The 16,961-nt window shown below is 53.3% G+C and overlaps 11 non-coding genes across 11 annotated transcripts; all 11 read left to right on the forward strand.

Annotated features, from left to right (window-relative positions):
- Positions 1-2,543: 2,543 nt before the first annotated feature.
- On the forward strand, positions 2,544-2,616 carry trnar-ccu. The gene has a single exon. It is a non-coding gene; the product is annotated as a tRNA-Arg (tRNA).
- A 4,357-nt stretch (positions 2,617-6,973) lies between these two features.
- Positions 6,974-7,046, forward strand: trnar-ccu. Its single transcript has one exon. It is a non-coding gene; the product is annotated as a tRNA-Arg (tRNA).
- Positions 7,047-7,859: 813 nt separating this feature from the next.
- trnar-ccu lies at positions 7,860-7,932 on the forward strand. Its single transcript has one exon. It is a non-coding gene; the product is annotated as a tRNA-Arg (tRNA).
- Positions 7,933-9,631: 1,699 nt separating this feature from the next.
- trnar-ccu lies at positions 9,632-9,704 on the forward strand. The gene has a single exon. It is a non-coding gene; the product is annotated as a tRNA-Arg (tRNA).
- Positions 9,705-10,517: 813 nt separating this feature from the next.
- Positions 10,518-10,590, forward strand: trnar-ccu. Its single transcript has one exon. It is a non-coding gene; the product is annotated as a tRNA-Arg (tRNA).
- A 1,699-nt stretch (positions 10,591-12,289) lies between these two features.
- trnar-ccu lies at positions 12,290-12,362 on the forward strand. Its single transcript has one exon. It is a non-coding gene; the product is annotated as a tRNA-Arg (tRNA).
- An 813-nt stretch (positions 12,363-13,175) lies between these two features.
- trnar-ccu lies at positions 13,176-13,248 on the forward strand. The gene has a single exon. It is a non-coding gene; the product is annotated as a tRNA-Arg (tRNA).
- Positions 13,249-14,061: 813 nt separating this feature from the next.
- trnar-ccu lies at positions 14,062-14,134 on the forward strand. Its single transcript has one exon. It is a non-coding gene; the product is annotated as a tRNA-Arg (tRNA).
- An 813-nt stretch (positions 14,135-14,947) lies between these two features.
- trnar-ccu lies at positions 14,948-15,020 on the forward strand. Its single transcript has one exon. It is a non-coding gene; the product is annotated as a tRNA-Arg (tRNA).
- Positions 15,021-15,833: 813 nt separating this feature from the next.
- On the forward strand, positions 15,834-15,906 carry trnar-ccu. The gene has a single exon. It is a non-coding gene; the product is annotated as a tRNA-Arg (tRNA).
- Positions 15,907-16,719: 813 nt separating this feature from the next.
- trnar-ccu lies at positions 16,720-16,792 on the forward strand. Its single transcript has one exon. It is a non-coding gene; the product is annotated as a tRNA-Arg (tRNA).
- Positions 16,793-16,961: the final 169 nt, after the last annotated feature.

Here is a 16,961-nt window from a genome sequence, read left to right on the forward strand (position 1 = left end):
ACCCAGAGGTCGATGGATCGAAACCATCCTCTGCTAGGCTAACCCTTTAGGTGCCACGATAGGAGAGCCGCACACATTTTGCCTTTCACAACCCACAGCCTGACACGGGAATGAAAACTACGACCGGCAGGCTTTCACTGGGGAACGTGCAGCCATTTCCGTATCCGACTACGCACCTCCTTTGACTTGTCCTGATCATCTCATCTGCATTTTCTCAAATCTGCCTTGCAATCCAGTCAAACTGCAATGAGAGCACTGGAGCTAATGGAAATGAGCAGGCAATGAGAACTGAGGCAGAGCAGAGTGGCGCAGCGGAAGCGTGCTGGGCCCATAACCCAGAGGTCGATGGATCGAAACCATCCTCTGCTAGGCCGAGTTTTTAGAGGCCTCTCCTGCGCGTTGACGCGCGCCATTTCCCTCAGAGTCTGGGCCAGCGCTGAGAACGGCGAGTGGAGGGGGCTTCCGACTGGGGAACCTGTAGCCACTTCCACGTTTATATACACGTTCACTTCACTTAGTCTTGATCTTCCCGTCACTTTACACTGTCGTGTAAAATGCAAACATCTCTTCAAACGATCTTCTGACATGGAAACATTTCAAATCAGGAAATATAGCCATGCTCACCTGCCACAGTCAGTCTGGAGTGCTTTCTGCCGGCTCAGGGCCCGAGACCCGAAAATTCAACACAGTGGCTTTGTCCGGCTATCCCGACATTTAAAACATTCCTTTGATACCAGTGGAGCAAAGGCTCTGATGGAGCGCAGCTGGTAAGCCCAAGTGGCCTAATGGATAAGGCACTGGCCTCCTAAGCCAGGGATTGTGGGTTCGAGTCCCATCTGGGGTGAGGCGGAGCAGAGTGGCGCAGCGGAAGCGTGCTGGGCCCATAACCCAGAGGTCGATGGATCGAAACCATCCTCTGCTAGGCTAACCCTTTAGGTGCCACGATAGGAGAGCCGCACACATTTTGCCTTTCACAACCCACAGCCTGACACGGGAATGAAAACTACGACCGGCAGGCTTTCACTGGGGAACGTGCAGCCATTTCCGTATCCGACTACGCACCTCCTTTGACTTGTCCTGATCATCTCATCTGCATTTTCTCAAATCTGCCTTGCAATCCAGTCAAACTGCAATGAGAGCACTGGAGCTAATGGAAATGAGCAGGCAATGAGAACTGAGGCAGAGCAGAGTGGCGCAGCGGAAGCGTGCTGGGCCCATAACCCAGAGGTCGATGGATCGAAACCATCCTCTGCTAGGCCGAGTTTTTAGAGGCCTCTCCTGCGCGTTGACGCGCGCCATTTCCCTCAGAGTCTGGGCCAGCGCTGAGAACGGCGAGTGGAGGGGGCTTCCGACTGGGGAACCTGTAGCCACTTCCACGTTTATATACACGTTCACTTCACTTAGTCTTGATCTTCCCGTCACTTTACACTGTCGTGTAAAATGCAAACATCTCTTCAAACGATCTTCTGACATGGAAACATTTCAAATCAGGAAATATAGCCATGCTCACCTGCCACAGTCAGTCTGGAGTGCTTTCTGCCGGCTCAGGGCCCGAGACCCGAAAAATCAACACAGTGGCTTTGTCCGGCTATCCCGACATTTAAAACATTCCTTTGATACCAGTGGAGCAAAGGCTCTGATGGAGCACAGCTGGTAAGCCCAAGTGGCCTAATGGATAAGGCACTGGCCTCCTAAGCCAGGGATTGTGGGTTCGAGTCCCATCTGGGGTGAGGCGGAGCAGAGTGGCGCAGCGGAAGCGTGCTGGGCCCATAACCCAGAGGTCGATGGATCGAAACCATCCTCTGCTAGGCTAACCCTTTAGGTGCCACGATAGGAGAGCCGCACACATTTTGCCTTTCACAACCCACAGCCTGACACGGGAATGAAAACTACGACCGGCAGGCTTTCACTGGGGAACGTGCAGCCATTTCCGTATCCGACTACGCACCTCCTTTGACTTGTCCTGATCATCTCATCTGCATTTTCTCAAATCTGCCTTGCAATCCAGTCAAACTGCAATGAGAGCACTGGAGCTAATGGAAATGAGCAGGCAATGAGAACTGAGGCAGAGCAGAGTGGCGCAGCGGAAGCGTGCTGGGCCCATAACCCAGAGGTCGATGGATCGAAACCATCCTCTGCTAGGCCGAGTTTTTAGAGGCCTCTCCTGCGCATTGACGCGCGCCATTTCCCTCAGAGTCTGGGCCAGCGCTGAGAACGGCGAGTGGAGGGGGCTTCCGAGTGGGGAACCTGTAGCCACTTCCACGTTTATATACACGTTCACTTCACTTAGTCTTGATCTTCCCGTCACTTTACACTGTCGTGTAAAATGCAAACATCTCTTCAAACGATCTTCTGACATGGAAACATTTCAAATCAGGAAATATAGCCATGCTCACCTGCCACAGTCAGTCTGGAGTGCTTTCTGCCGGCTCAGGGCCCGAGACCCGAAAATTCAACACAGTGGCTTTGTCCGGCTATCCCGACATTTAAAACATTCCTTTGATACCAGTGGAGCAAAGGCTCTGATGGAGCGCAGCTGGTAAGCCCCAGTGGCCTAATGGATAAGGCACTGGCCTCCTAAGCCAGGGATTGTGGGTTCGAGTCCCATCTGGGGTGAGGCGGAGCAGAGTGGCGCAGCGGAAGCGTGCTGGGCCCATAACCCAGAGGTCGATGGATCGAAACCATCCTCTGCTAGGCTAACCCTTTAGGTGCCACGATAGGAGAGCCGCACACATTTTGCCTTTCACAACCCACAGCCTGACACGGGAATGAAAACTACGACCGGCAGGCTTTCACTGGGGAACGTGCAGCCATTTCCGTATCCGACTACGCACCTCCTTTGACTTGTCCTGATCATCTCATCTGCATTTTCTCAAATCTGCCTTGCAATCCAGTCAAACTGCAATGAGAGCACTGGAGCTAATGGAAATGAGCAGGCAATGAGAACTGAGGCAGAGCAGAGTGGCGCAGCGGAAGCGTGCTGGGCCCATAACCCAGAGGTCGATGGATCGAAACCATCCTCTGCTAGGCCGAGTTTTTAGAGGCCTCTCCTGCGCGTTGACGCGCGCCATTTCCCTCAGAGTCTGGGCCAGCGCTGAGAACGGCGAGTGGAGGGGGCTTCCGACTGGGGAACCTGTAGCCACTTCCACGTTTATATACACGTTCACTTCACTTAGTCTTGATCTTCCCGTCACTTTACACTGTCGTGTAAAATGCAAACATCTCTTCAAACGATCTTCTGACATGGAAACATTTCAAATCAGGAAATATAGCCATGCTCACCTGCCACAGTCAGTCTGGAGTGCTTTCTGCCGGCTCAGGGCCCGAGACCCGAAAATTCAACACAGTGGCTTTGTCCGGCTATCCCGACATTTAAAACATTCCTTTGATACCAGTGGAGCAAAGGCTCTGATGGAGCGCAGCTGGTAAGCCCAAGTGGCCTAATGGATAAGGCACTGGCCTCCTAAGCCAGGGATTGTGGGTTCGAGTCCCATCTGGGGTGAGGCGGAGCAGAGTGGCGCAGCGGAAGCGTGCTGGGCCCATAACCCAGAGGTCGATGGATCGAAACCATCCTCTGCTAGGCTAACCCTTTAGGTGCCACGATAGGAGAGCCGCACACATTTTGCCTTTCACAACCCACAGCCTGACACGGGAATGAAAACTACGACCGGCAGGCTTTCACTGGGGAACGTGCAGCCATTTCCGTATCCGACTACGCACCTCCTTTGACTTGTCCTGATCATCTCATCTGCATTTTCTCAAATCTGCCTTGCAATCCAGTCAAACTGCAATGAGAGCACTGGAGCTAATGGAAATGAGCAGGCAATGAGAACTGAGGCAGAGCAGAGTGGCGCAGCGGAAGCGTGCTGGGCCCATAACCCAGAGGTCGATGGATCGAAACCATCCTCTGCTAGGCCGAGTTTTTAGAGGCCTCTCCTGCGCGTTGACGCGCGCCATTTCCCTCAGAGTCTGGGCCAGCGCTGAGAACGGCGAGTGGAGGGGGCTTCCGACTGGGGAACCTGTAGCCACTTCCACGTTTATATACACGTTCACTTCACTTAGTCTTGATCTTCCCGTCACTTTACACTGTCGTGTAAAATGCAAACATCTCTTCAAACGATCTTCTGACATGGAAACATTTCAAATCAGGAAATATAGCCATGCTCACCTGCCACAGTCAGTCTGGAGTGCTTTCTGCCGGCTCAGGGCCCGAGACCCGAAAAATCAACACAGTGGCTTTGTCCGGCTATCCCGACATTTAAAACATTCCTTTGATACCAGTGGAGCAAAGGCTCTGATGGAGCACAGCTGGTAAGCCCAAGTGGCCTAATGGATAAGGCACTGGCCTCCTAAGCCAGGGATTGTGGGTTCGAGTCCCATCTGGGGTGAGGCGGAGCAGAGTGGCGCAGCGGAAGCGTGCTGGGCCCATAACCCAGAGGTCGATGGATCGAAACCATCCTCTGCTAGGCTAACCCTTTAGGTGCCACGATAGGAGAGCCGCACACATTTTGCCTTTCACAACCCACAGCCTGACACGGGAATGAAAACTACGACCGGCAGGCTTTCACTGGGGAACGTGCAGCCATTTCCGTATCCGACTACGCACCTCCTTTGACTTGTCCTGATCATCTCATCTGCATTTTCTCAAATCTGCCTTGCAATCCAGTCAAACTGCAATGAGAGCACTGGAGCTAATGGAAATGAGCAGGCAATGAGAACTGAGGCAGAGCAGAGTGGCGCAGCGGAAGCGTGCTGGGCCCATAACCCAGAGGTCGATGGATCGAAACCATCCTCTGCTAGGCCGAGTTTTTAGAGGCCTCTCCTGCGCATTGACGCGCGCCATTTCCCTCAGAGTCTGGGCCAGCGCTGAGAACGGCGAGTGGAGGGGGCTTCCGAGTGGGGAACCTGTAGCCACTTCCACGTTTATATACACGTTCACTTCACTTAGTCTTGATCTTCCCGTCACTTTACACTGTCGTGTAAAATGCAAACATCTCTTCAAACGATCTTCTGACATGGAAACATTTCAAATCAGGAAATATAGCCATGCTCACCTGCCACAGTCAGTCTGGAGTGCTTTCTGCCGGCTCAGGGCCCGAGACCCGAAAATTCAACACAGTGGCTTTGTCCGGCTATCCCGACATTTAAAACATTCCTTTGATACCAGTGGAGCAAAGGCTCTGATGGAGCGCAGCTGGTAAGCCCCAGGGGCCTAATGGATAAGGCACTGGCCTCCTAAGCCAGGGATTGTGAGTTCGAGTCCCATCTGGGGGGAGGCGGAGCAGAGTGGCGCAGCGGAAGCGTGCTGGGCCCATAACCCAGAGGTCGATGGATCGAAACCATCCTCTGCTAGGCTAACCCTTTAGGTGCCACGATAGGAGAGCCGCACACATTTTGCCTTTCACAACCCACAGCCTGACACGGGAATGAAAACTACGACCGGCAGGCTTTCACTGGGGAACGTGCAGCCATTTCCGTATCCGACTACGCACCTCCTTTGACTTGTCCTGATCATCTCATCTGCATTTTCTCAAATCTGCCTTGCAATCCAGTCAAACTGCAATGAGAGCACTGGAGCTAATGGAAATGAGCAGGCAATGAGAACTGAGGCAGAGCAGAGTGGCGCAGCGGAAGCGTGCTGGGCCCATAACCCAGAGGTCGATGGATTGAAACCATCCTCTGCTAGGCAGAGTTTTTAGAGGCCTCTCCTGCGCGTTGACGCGCGCCATTTCCCTCAGAGTCTGGGCCAGCGCTGAGAACGGCGAGTGGAGGGGGCTTCCGAGTGGGGAACCTGTAGCCACTTCCACGTTTATATACACGTTCACTTCACTTAGTCTTGATCTTCCCGTCACTTTACACTGTCCTGTAAAATGCAAACATCTCTTCAAACGATCTTCTGACATGGAAACATTTCAAATCAGGAAATATAGCCATGCTCACCTGCCACAGTCAGTCTGGAGTGCTTTCTGCCGGCTCAGGGCCCGAGACCCGAAAATTCAACACAGTGGCTTTGTCCGGCTATCCCGACATTTAAAACATTCCTTTGATACCAGTGGAGCAAAGGCTCTGATGGAGCGCAGCCGGTAAGCCCCAGTGGCCTAATGGATAAGGCACTGGCCTCCTAAGCCAGGGATTGTGGGTTGGAGTCCCATCTGGGGTGAGGCGGAGCAGAGTGGCGCAGCGGAAGCGTGCTGGGCCCATAACCCAGAGGTCGATGGATCGAAACCATCCTCTGCTAGGCTAACCCTTTAGGTGCCACGATAGGAGAGCCGCACACATTTTGCCTTTCACAACCCACAGCCTGACACGGGAATGAAAACTACGACCGGCAGGCTTTCACTGGGGAACGTGCAGCCATTTCCGTATCCGACTACGCACCTCCTTTGACTTGTCCTGATCATCTCATCTGCATTTTCTCAAATCTGCCTTGCAATCCAGTCAAACTGCAATGAGAGCTCTGGAGCTAATGGAAATGAGCAGGCAATGAGAACTGAGGCAGAGCAGAGTGGCGCAGCGGAAGCGTGCTGGGCCCATAACCCAGAGGTCGATGGATCGAAACCATCCTCTGCTAGGCCGAGTTTTTAGAGGCCTCTCCTGCGCGTTGACGCGCGCCATTTCCCTCAGAGTCTGGGCCAGCGCTGAGAACGGCGAGTGGAGGGGGCTTCCGAGTGGGGAACCTGTAGCCACTTCCACGTTTATATACACGTTCACTTCACTTAGTCTTGATCTTCCCGTCACTTTACACTGTCGTGTAAAATGCAAACATCTCTTCAAACGATCTTCTGACATGGAAACATTTCAAATCAGGAAATATAGCCATGCTCACCTGCCACAGTCAGTCTGGAGTGCTTTCTGCCGGCTCAGGGCCCGAGACCCGAAAATTCAACACAGTGGCTTTGTCCGGCTATCCCGACATTTAAAACATTCCTTTGATACCAGTGGAGCAAAGGCTCTGATGGAGCGCAGCTGGTAAGCCCCAGTGGCCTAATGGATAAGGCACTGGCCTCCTAAGCCAGGGATTGTGGGTTCGAGTCCCATCTGGGGTGAGGCGGAGCAGAGTGGCGCAGCGGAAGCGTGCTGGGCCCATAACCCAGAGGTCGATGGATCGAAACCATCCTCTGCTAGGCTAACCCTTTAGGTGCCACGATAGGAGAGCCGCACACATTTTGCCTTTCACAACCCACAGCCTGACACGGGAATGAAAACTACGACCGGCAGGCTTTCACTGGGGAACGTGCAGCCATTTCCGTATCCGACTACGCACCTCCTTTGACTTGTCCTGATCATCTCATCTGCATTTTCTCAAATCTGCCTTGCAATCCAGTCAAACTGCAATGAGAGCACTGGAGCTAATGGAAATGAGCAGGCAATGAGAACTGAGGCAGAGCAGAGTGGCGCAGCGGAAGCGTGCTGGGCCCATAACCCAGAGGTCGATGGATCGAAACCATCCTCTGCTAGGCCGAGTTTTTAGAGGCCTCTCCTGAGCGTTGACGCGCGCCATTTCCCTCAGAGTCTGGGCCAGCGCTGAGAACGGCGAGTGGAGGGGGCTTCCGACTGGGGAACCTGTAGCCACTTCCACGTTTATATACACGTTCACTTCACTTAGTCTTGATCTTCCCGTCACTTTACACTGTCGTGTAAAATGCAAACATCTCTTCAAACGATCTTCTGACATGGAAACATTTCAAATCAGGAAATATAGCCATGCTCACCTGCCACAGTCAGTCTGGAGTGCTTTCTGCCGGCTCAGGGCCCGAGACCCGAAAATTCAACACAGTGGCTTTGTCCGGCTATCCCGACATTTAAAACATTCCTTTGATACCAGTGGAGCAAAGGCTCTGATGGAGCGCAGCTGGTAAGCCCCAGTGGCCTAATGGATAAGGCACTGGCCTCCTAAGCCAGGGATTGTGGGTTCGAGTCCCATCTGGGGTGAGGCGGAGCAGAGTGGCGCAGCGGAAGCGTGCTGGGCCCATAACCCAGAGGTCGATGGATCGAAACCATCCTCTGCTAGGCTAACCCTTTAGGTGCCACGATAGGAGAGCCGCACACATTTTGCCTTTCACAACCCACAGCCTGACACGGGAATGAAAACTACGACCGGCAGGCTTTCACTGGGGAACGTGCAGCCATTTCCGTATCCGACTACGCACCTCCTTTGACTTGTCCTGATCATCTCATCTGCATTTTCTCAAATCTGCCTTGCAATCCAGTCAAACTGCAATGAGAGCACTGGAGCTAATGGAAATGAGCAGGCAATGAGAACTGAGGCAGAGCAGAGTGGCGCAGCGGAAGCGTGCTGGGCCCATAACCCAGAGGTCGATGGATCGAAACCATCCTCTGCTAGGCCGAGTTTTTAGAGGCCTCTCCTGCGCGTTGACGCGCGCCATTTCCCTCAGAGTCTGGGCCAGCGCTGAGAACGGCGAGTGGAGGGGGCTTCCGACTGGGGAACCTGTAGCCACTTCCACGTTTATATACACGTTCACTTCACTTAGTCTTGATCTTCCCGTCACTTTACACTGTCGTGTAAAATGCAAACATCTCTTCAAACGATCTTCTGACATGGAAACATTTCAAATCAGGAAATATAGCCATGCTCACCTGCCACAGTCAGTCTGGAGTGCTTTCTGCCGGCTCAGGGCCCGAGACCCGAAAATTCAACACAGTGGCTTTGTCCGGCTATCCCGACATTTAAAACATTCCTTTGATACCAGTGGAGCAAAGGCTCTGATGGAGCGCAGCTGGTAAGCCCAAGTGGCCTAATGGATAAGGCACTGGCCTCCTAAGCCAGGGATTGTGGGTTCGAGTCCCATCTGGGGTGAGGCGGAGCAGAGTGGCGCAGCGGAAGCGTGCTGGGCCCATAACCCAGAGGTCGATGGATCGAAACCATCCTCTGCTAGGCTAACCCTTTAGGTGCCACGATAGGAGAGCCGCACACATTTTGCCTTTCACAACCCACAGCCTGACACGGGAATGAAAACTACGACCGGCAGGCTTTCACTGGGGAACGTGCAGCCATTTCCGTATCCGACTACGCACCTCCTTTGACTTGTCCTGATCATCTCATCTGCATTTTCTCAAATCTGCCTTGCAATCCAGTCAAACTGCAATGAGAGCACTGGAGCTAATGGAAATGAGCAGGCAATGAGAACTGAGGCAGAGCAGAGTGGCGCAGCGGAAGCGTGCTGGGCCCATAACCCAGAGGTCGATGGATCGAAACCATCCTCTGCTAGGCCGAGTTTTTAGAGGCCTCTCCTGCGCGTTGACGCGCGCCATTTCCCTCAGAGTCTGGGCCAGCGCTGAGAACGGCGAGTGGAGGGGGCTTCCGAGTGGGGAACCTGTAGCCACTTCCACGTTTATATACACGTTCACTTCACTTAGTCTTGATCTTCCCGTCACTTTACACTGTCGTGTAAAATGCAAACATCTCTTCAAACGATCTTCTGACATGGAAACATTTCAAATCAGGAAATATAGCCATGCTCACCTGCCACAGTCAGTCTGGAGTGCTTTCTGCCGGCTCAGGGCCCGAGACACGAAAATTCAACACAGTGGCTTTGTCCGGCTATCCCGACATTTAAAACATTCCTTTGATACCAGTGGAGCAAAGGCTCTGATGGAGCGCAGCTGGTAAGCCCCAGTGGCCTAATGGATAAGGCACTGGCCTCCTAAGCCAGGGATTGTGGGTTCGAGTCCCATCTGGGGTGAGGCGGAGCAGAGTGGCGCAGCGGAAGCGTGCTGGGCCCATAACCCAGAGGTCGATGGATCGAAACCATCCTCTGCTAGGCTAACCCTTTAGGTGCCACGATAGGAGAGCCGCACACATTTTGCCTTTCACAACCCACAGCCTGACACGGGAATGAAAACTACGACCGGCAGGCTTTCACTGGGGAACGTGCAGCCATTTCCGTATCCGACTACGCACCTCCTTTGACTTGTCCTGATCATCTCATCTGCATTTTCTCAAATCTGCCTTGCAATCCAGTCAAACTGCAATGAGAGCACTGGAGCTAATGGAAATGAGCAGGCAATGAGAACTGAGGCAGAGCAGAGTGGCGCAGCGGAAGCGTGCTGGGCCCATAACCCAGAGGTCGATGGATCGAAACCATCCTCTGCTAGGCCGAGTTTTTAGAGGCCTCTCCTGCGCGTTGACGCGCGCCATTTCCCTCAGAGTCTGGGCCAGCGCTGAGAACGGCGAGTGGAGGGGGCTTCCGAGTGGGGAACCTGTAGCCACTTCCACGTTTATATACACGTTCACTTCACTTAGTCTTGATCTTCCCGTCACTTTACACTGTCGTGTAAAATGCAAACATCTCTTCAAACGATCTTCTGACATGGAAACATTTCAAATCAGGAAATATAGCCATGCTCACCTGCCACAGTCAGTCTGGAGTGCTTTCTGCCGGCTCAGGGCCCGAGACCCGAAAATTCAACACAGTGGCTTTGTCCGGCTATCCCGACATTTAAAACATTCCTTTGATACCAGTGGAGCAAAGGCTCTGATGGAGCGCAGCTGGTAAGCCCCAGTGGCCTAATGGATAAGGCACTGGCCTCCTAAGCCAGTGATTGTGGGTTCGAGTCCCATCTGGGGTGAGGCGGAGCAGAGTGGCGCAGCGGAAGCCTGCTGGGCCCATAACCCAGAGGTCGATGGATCGAAACCATCCTCTGCTAGGCTAACCCTTTAGGTGCCACGATAGGAGAGCCGCACGCATTTTGCCTTTCACAACCCACAGCCTGACACGGGAATGAAAACTACGACCGGCAGGCTTTCACTGGGGAACGTGCAGCCATTTCCGTATCCGACTACGCACCTCCTTTGACTTGTCCTGATCATCTCATCTGCATTTTCTCAAATCTGCCTTGCAATCCAGTCAAACTGCAATGAGAGCACTGGAGCTAATGGAAATGAGCAGGCAATGAGAACTGAGGCAGAGCAGAGTGGCGCAGCGGAAGCGTGCTGGGCCCATAACCCAGAGGTCGATGGATCGAAACCATCCTCTGCTAGGCCGAGTTTTTAGAGGCCTCTCCTGCGCGTTGACGCGCGCCATTTCCCTCAGAGTCTGGGCCAGCGCTGAGAACGGCGAGTGGAGGGGGCTTCCGACTGGGGAACCTGTAGCCACTTCCACGTTTATATACACGTTCACTTCACTTAGTCTTGATCTTCCCGTCACTTTACACTGTCGTGTAAAATGCAAACATCTCTTCAAACGATCTTCTGACATGGAAACATTTCAAATCAGGAAATATAGCCATGCTCACCTGCCACAGTCAGTCTGGAGTGCTTTCTGCCGGCTCAGGGCCCGAGACCCGAAAATTCAACACAGTGGCTTTGTCCGGCTATCCCGACATTTAAAACATTCCTTTGATACCAGTGGAGCAAAGGCTCTGATGGAGCGCAGCCGGTAAGCCCCAGTGGCCTAATGGATAAGGCACTGGCCTCCTAAGCGAGGGATTGTGGGTTCGAGTCCCATCAGGGGTGAGGCGGAGAAGAGTGGCGCAGCGGAAGCGTGCTGGGCCCATAACCCAGAGGTCGATGGATCGAAACCATCCTCTGCTAGGCTAACCCTTTAGGTGCCACGATAGGAGAGCCGCACACATTTTGCCTTTCACAACCCACAGCCTGACACGGGAATGAAAACTACGACCGGCAGGCTTTCACTGGGGAACGTGCAGCCATTTCCGTATCCGACTACACACCTCCTTTGACTTGTCCTGATCATCTCATCTGCATTTTCTCAAATCTGCCTTGCAATCCAGTCAAACTGCAATGAGAGCACTGGAGCTAATGGAAATGAGCAGGCAATGAGAACTGAGGCAGAGCAGAGTGGCGCAGCGGAAGCGTGCTGGGCCCATAACCCAGAGGTCGATGGATCGAAACCATCCTCTGCTAGGCCGAGTTTTTAGAGGCCTCTCCTGCGCGTTGACGCGCGCCATTTCCCTCAGAGTCTGGGCCAGCGCTGAGAACGGCGAGTGGAGGGGGCTTCCGACTGGGGAACCTGTAGCCACTTCCACGTTTATATACACGTTCACTTCACTTAGTCTTGATCTTCCCGTCACTTTACACTGTCGTGTAAAATGCAAACATCTCTTCAAACGATCTTCTGACATGGAAACATTTCAAATCAGGAAATATAGCCATGCTCACCTGCCACAGTCAGTCTGGAGTGCTTTCTGCCGGCTCAGGGCCCGAGACCCGAAAATTCAACACAGTGGCTTTGTCCGGCTATCCCGACATTTAAAACATTCCTTTGATACCAGTGGAGCAAAGGCTCTGATGGAGCGCAGCTGGTAAGCCCCAGTGGCCTAATGGATAAGGCACTGGCCTCCTAAGCCAGGGATTGTGGGTTCGAGTCCCATCTGGGGTGAGGCGGAGCAGAGTGGCGCAGCGGAAGCGTGCTGGGCCCATAACCCAGAGGTCAATGGATCGAAACCATCCTCTGCTAGGCTAACCCTTTAGGTGCCACGATAGGAGAGCCGCACGCATTTTGCCTTTCACAACCCACAGCCTGACACGGGAATGAAAACTACGACCGGCAGGCTTTCACTGGGGAACGTGCAGCCATTTCCGTATCCGACTACGCACCTCCTTTGACTTGTCCTGATCATCTCATCTGCATTTTCTCAAATCTGCCTTGCAATCCAGTCAAACTGCAATGAGAGCACTGGAGCTAATGGAAATGAGCAGGCAATGAGAACTGAGGCAGAGCAGAGTGGCGCAGCGGAAGCGTGCTGGGCCCATAACCCAGAGGTCGATGGATCGAAACCATCCTCTGCTAGGCCGAGTTTTTAGAGGCCTCTCCTGAGCGTTGACGCGCGCCATTTCCCTCAGAGTCTGGGCCAGCGCTGAGAACGGCGAGTGGAGGGGGCTTCCGACTGGGGAACCTGTAGCCACTTCCACGTTTATATACACGTTCACTTCACTTAGTCTTGATCTTCCCGTCACTTTACACTGTCGTGTAAAATGCAAACATCTCTTCAAACGATCTTCTGACATGGAAACATTTCAAATCAGGAAATATAGCCATGCTCACCTGCCACAGTCAGTCTGGAGTGCTTTCTGCCGGCTCAGGGCCCGAGACCCGAAAATTCAACACAGTGGCTTTGTCCGGCTATCCCGACATTTAAAACATTCCTTTGATACCAGTGGAGCAAAGGCTCTGATGGAGCGCAGCTGGTAAGCCCCAGTGGCCTAATGGATAAGGCACTGGCCTCCTAAGCCAGGGATTGTGGGTTCGAGTCCCATCTGGGGTGAGGCGGAGCTGAGTGGCGCAGCGGAAGCGTGCTGGACCCATAACCCAGAGGTCGATGGATCGAAACCATCCTCTGCTAGGCTAACCCTTTAGGTGCCACGATAGGAGAGCCGCACGCATTTTGCCTTTCACAACCCACAGCCTGACACGGGAATGAAAACTATGACCGGCAGGCTTTCACTGGGGAACGTGCAGCCATTTCCGTATCCGACTACGCACCTCCTTTGACTTGTCCTGATCATCTCATCTGCATTTTCTCAAATCTGCCTTGCAATCCAGTCAAACTGCAATGAGAGCACTGGAGCTAATGGAAATGAGCAGGCAATGAGAACTGAGGCAGAGCAGAGTGGCGCAGCGGAAGCGTGCTGGGCCCATAACCCAGAGGTCGATGGATCGAAACCATCCTCTGCTAGGCCGAGTTTTTAGAGGCCTCTCCTGAGCGTTGACGCGCGCCATTTCCCTCAGAGTCTGGGCCAGCGCTGAGAACGGCGAGTGGAGGGGGCTTCCGACTGGGGAACCTGTAGCCACTTCCACGTTTATATACACGTTCACTTCACTTAGTCTTGATCTTCCCGTCACTTTACACTGTCGTGTAAAATGCAAACATCTCTTCAAACGATCTTCTGACATGGAAACATTTCAAATCAGGAAATATAGCCATGCTCACCTGCCACAGTCAGTCTGGAGTGCTTTCTGCCGGCTCAGGGCCCGAGACCCGAAAATTCAACACAGTGGCTTTGTCCGGCTATCCCGACATTTAAAACATTCCTTTGATACCAGTGGAGCAAAGGCTCTGATGGAGCGCAGCTGGTAAGCCCCAGTGGCCTAATGGATAAGGCACTGGCCTCCTAAGCCAGGGATTGTGGGTTCGAGTCCCATCTGGGGTGAGGCGGAGCTGAGTGGCGCAGCGGAAGCGTGCTGGGCCCATAACCCAGAGGTCGATGGATCGAAACCATCCTCTGCTAGGCTAACCCTTTAGGTGCCACGATAGGAGAGCCGCACGCATTTTGCCTTTCACAACCCACAGCCTGACACGGGAATGAAAACTACGACCGGCAGGCTTTCACTGGGGAACGTGCAGCCATTTCCGTATCCGACTACGCACCTCCTTTGACTTGTCCTGATCATCTCATCTGCATTTTCTCAAATCTGCCTTGCAATCCAGTCAAACTGCAATGAGAGCACTGGAGCTAATGGAAATGAGCAGGCAATGAGAACTGAGGCAGAGCAGAGTGGCGCAGCGGAAGCGTGCTGGGCCCATAACCCAGAGGTCGATGGATCGAAACCATCCTCTGCTAGGCCGAGTTTTTAGAGGCCTCTCCTGAGCGTTGACGCGCGCCATTTCCCTCAGAGTCTGGGCCAGCGCTGAGAACGGCGAGTGGAGGGGGCTTCCGAGTGGGGAACCTGTAGCCACTTCCACGTTTATATACACGTTCACTTCACTTAGTCTTGATCTTCCCGTCACTTTACACTGTCGTGTAAAATGCAAACATCTCTTCAAACGATCTTCTGACATGGAAACATTTCAAATCAGGAAATATAGCCATGCTCACCTGCCACAGTCAGTCTGGAGTGCTTTCTGCCGGCTCAGGGCCCGAGACCCGAAAATTCAACACAGTGGCTTTGTCCGGCTATCCCGACATTTAAAACATTCCTTTGATACCAGTGGAGCAAAGGCTCTGATGGAGCGCAGTTGGTAAGCCCCAGTGGCCTAATGGATAAGGCACTGGCCTCCTAAGCCAGGGATTGTGGGTTCGAGTCCCATCTGGGGTGAGGCGGAGCAGAGTGGCGCAGCGGAAGCGTGCTGGGCCCATAACCCAGAGGTCGATGGATCGAAACCATACTCTGCTAGGCTAACCCTTTAGGTGCCACGATAGGAGAGCCGCACGCATTTTGCCTTTCACAACCCACAGCCTGACACGGGAATGAAAACTACGACCGGCAGGCTTTCACTGGGGAACGTGCAGCCATTTCCGTATCCGACTACGCACCTCCTTTGACTTGTCCTGATCATCTCATCTGCATTTTCTCAAATCTGCCTTGCAATCCAGTCAAACTGCAATGAGAGCACTGGAGCTAATGGAAATGAGCAGGCAATGAGAACTGAGGCAGAGCAGAGTGGCGCAGCGGAAGCGTGCTGGGCCCATAACCCAGAGGTCGATGGATCGAAACCATCCTCTGCTAGGCCGAGTTTTTAGAGGCCTCTCCTGAGCGTTGACGCGCGCCATTTCCCTCAGAGTCTGGGCCAGCGCTGAGAACGGCGAGTGGAGGGGGCTTCCGAGTGGGGAACCTGTAGCCACTTCCACGTTTATATACACGTTCACTTCACTTAGTCTTGATCTTCCCGTCACTTTACACTGTCGTGTAAAATGCAAACATCTCTTCAAACGATCTTCTGACATGGAAACATTTCAAATCAGGAAATATAGCCATGCTCACTTGCCACAGTCAGTCTGGAGTGCTTTCTGCCGGCTCAGGGCCCGAGACCCGAAAATTCAACACAGTGGCTTTGTCCGGCTATCCCGACATTTAAAACATTCCTTTGATACCAGTGGAGCAAAGGCTCTGATGGAGCGCAGCTGGTAAGCCCCAGTGGCCTAATGGATAAGGCACTGGCCTCCTAAGCCAGGGATTGTGGGTTCGAGTCCCATCTGGGGTGAGGCGGAGCAGAGTGGCGCAGCGGAAGCGTGCTGGGCCCATAACCCAGAGGTCGATGGATCGAAACCATCCTCTGCTAGGCTAACCCTTTAGGTGCCACGATAGGAGAGCCGCACGCATTTTGCCTTTCACAACCCACAGCCTGACACGGGAATGAAAACTACGACCGGCAGGCTTTCACTGGGGAACGTGCAGCCATTTCCGTATCCGACTACGCACCTCCTTTGACTTGTCCTGATCATCTCATCTGCATTTTCTCAAATCTGCCTTGCAATCCAGTCAAACTGCAATGAGAGCACTGGAGCTAATGGAAATGAGCAGGCAATGAGAACTGAGGCAGAGCAGAGTGGCGCAGCGGAAGCGTGCTGGGCCCATAACCCAGAGGTCGATGGATCGAAACCATCCTCTGCTAGGCCGAGTTTTTAGAGGCCTCTCCTGAGCGTTGACGCGCGCCATTTCCCTCAGAGTCTGGGCCAGCGCTGAGAACGGCGAGTGGAGGGGGCTTCCGACTGGGGAACCTGTAGCCACTTCCACGTTTATATACACGTTCACTTCACTTAGTCTTGATCTTCCCGTCACTTTACACTGTCGTGTAAAATGCAAACATCTCTTCAAACGATCTTCTGACATGGAAACATTTCAAATCAGGAAATATAGCCATGCTCACCTGCCACAGTCAGTCTGGAGTGCTTTCTGCCGGCTCAGGGCCCAAGACCCGAAAATTCAACACAGTGGCTTTGTCCGGCTATCCCGACATTTAAAACATTCCTTTGATACCAGTGGAGCAAAGGCTCTGATGGAGCGCAGCTGGTAAGCCCCAGTGGCCTAATGGATAAGGCACTGGCCTCCTAAGCCAGGGATTGTGGGTTCGAGTCCCATCTGGGGTGAGGCGGAGCAGAGTGGCGCAGCGGAAGCGTGCTGGGCCCATAACCCAGAGGTCGATGGATCGAAACCATCCTCTGCTAGGCTAACCCTTTAGGTGCCACGATAGGAGAGCCGCACGCATTTTGCCTTTCACAACCCACAGCCTGACACGGGAATGAAAACTACGACCGG

The sequence above is a fragment of the Alosa sapidissima genome, chromosome 21, assembly GCF_018492685.1.
Source record: "Alosa sapidissima isolate fAloSap1 chromosome 21, fAloSap1.pri, whole genome shotgun sequence".
Taxonomy (NCBI): domain Eukaryota; kingdom Metazoa; phylum Chordata; class Actinopteri; order Clupeiformes; family Clupeidae; genus Alosa; species Alosa sapidissima.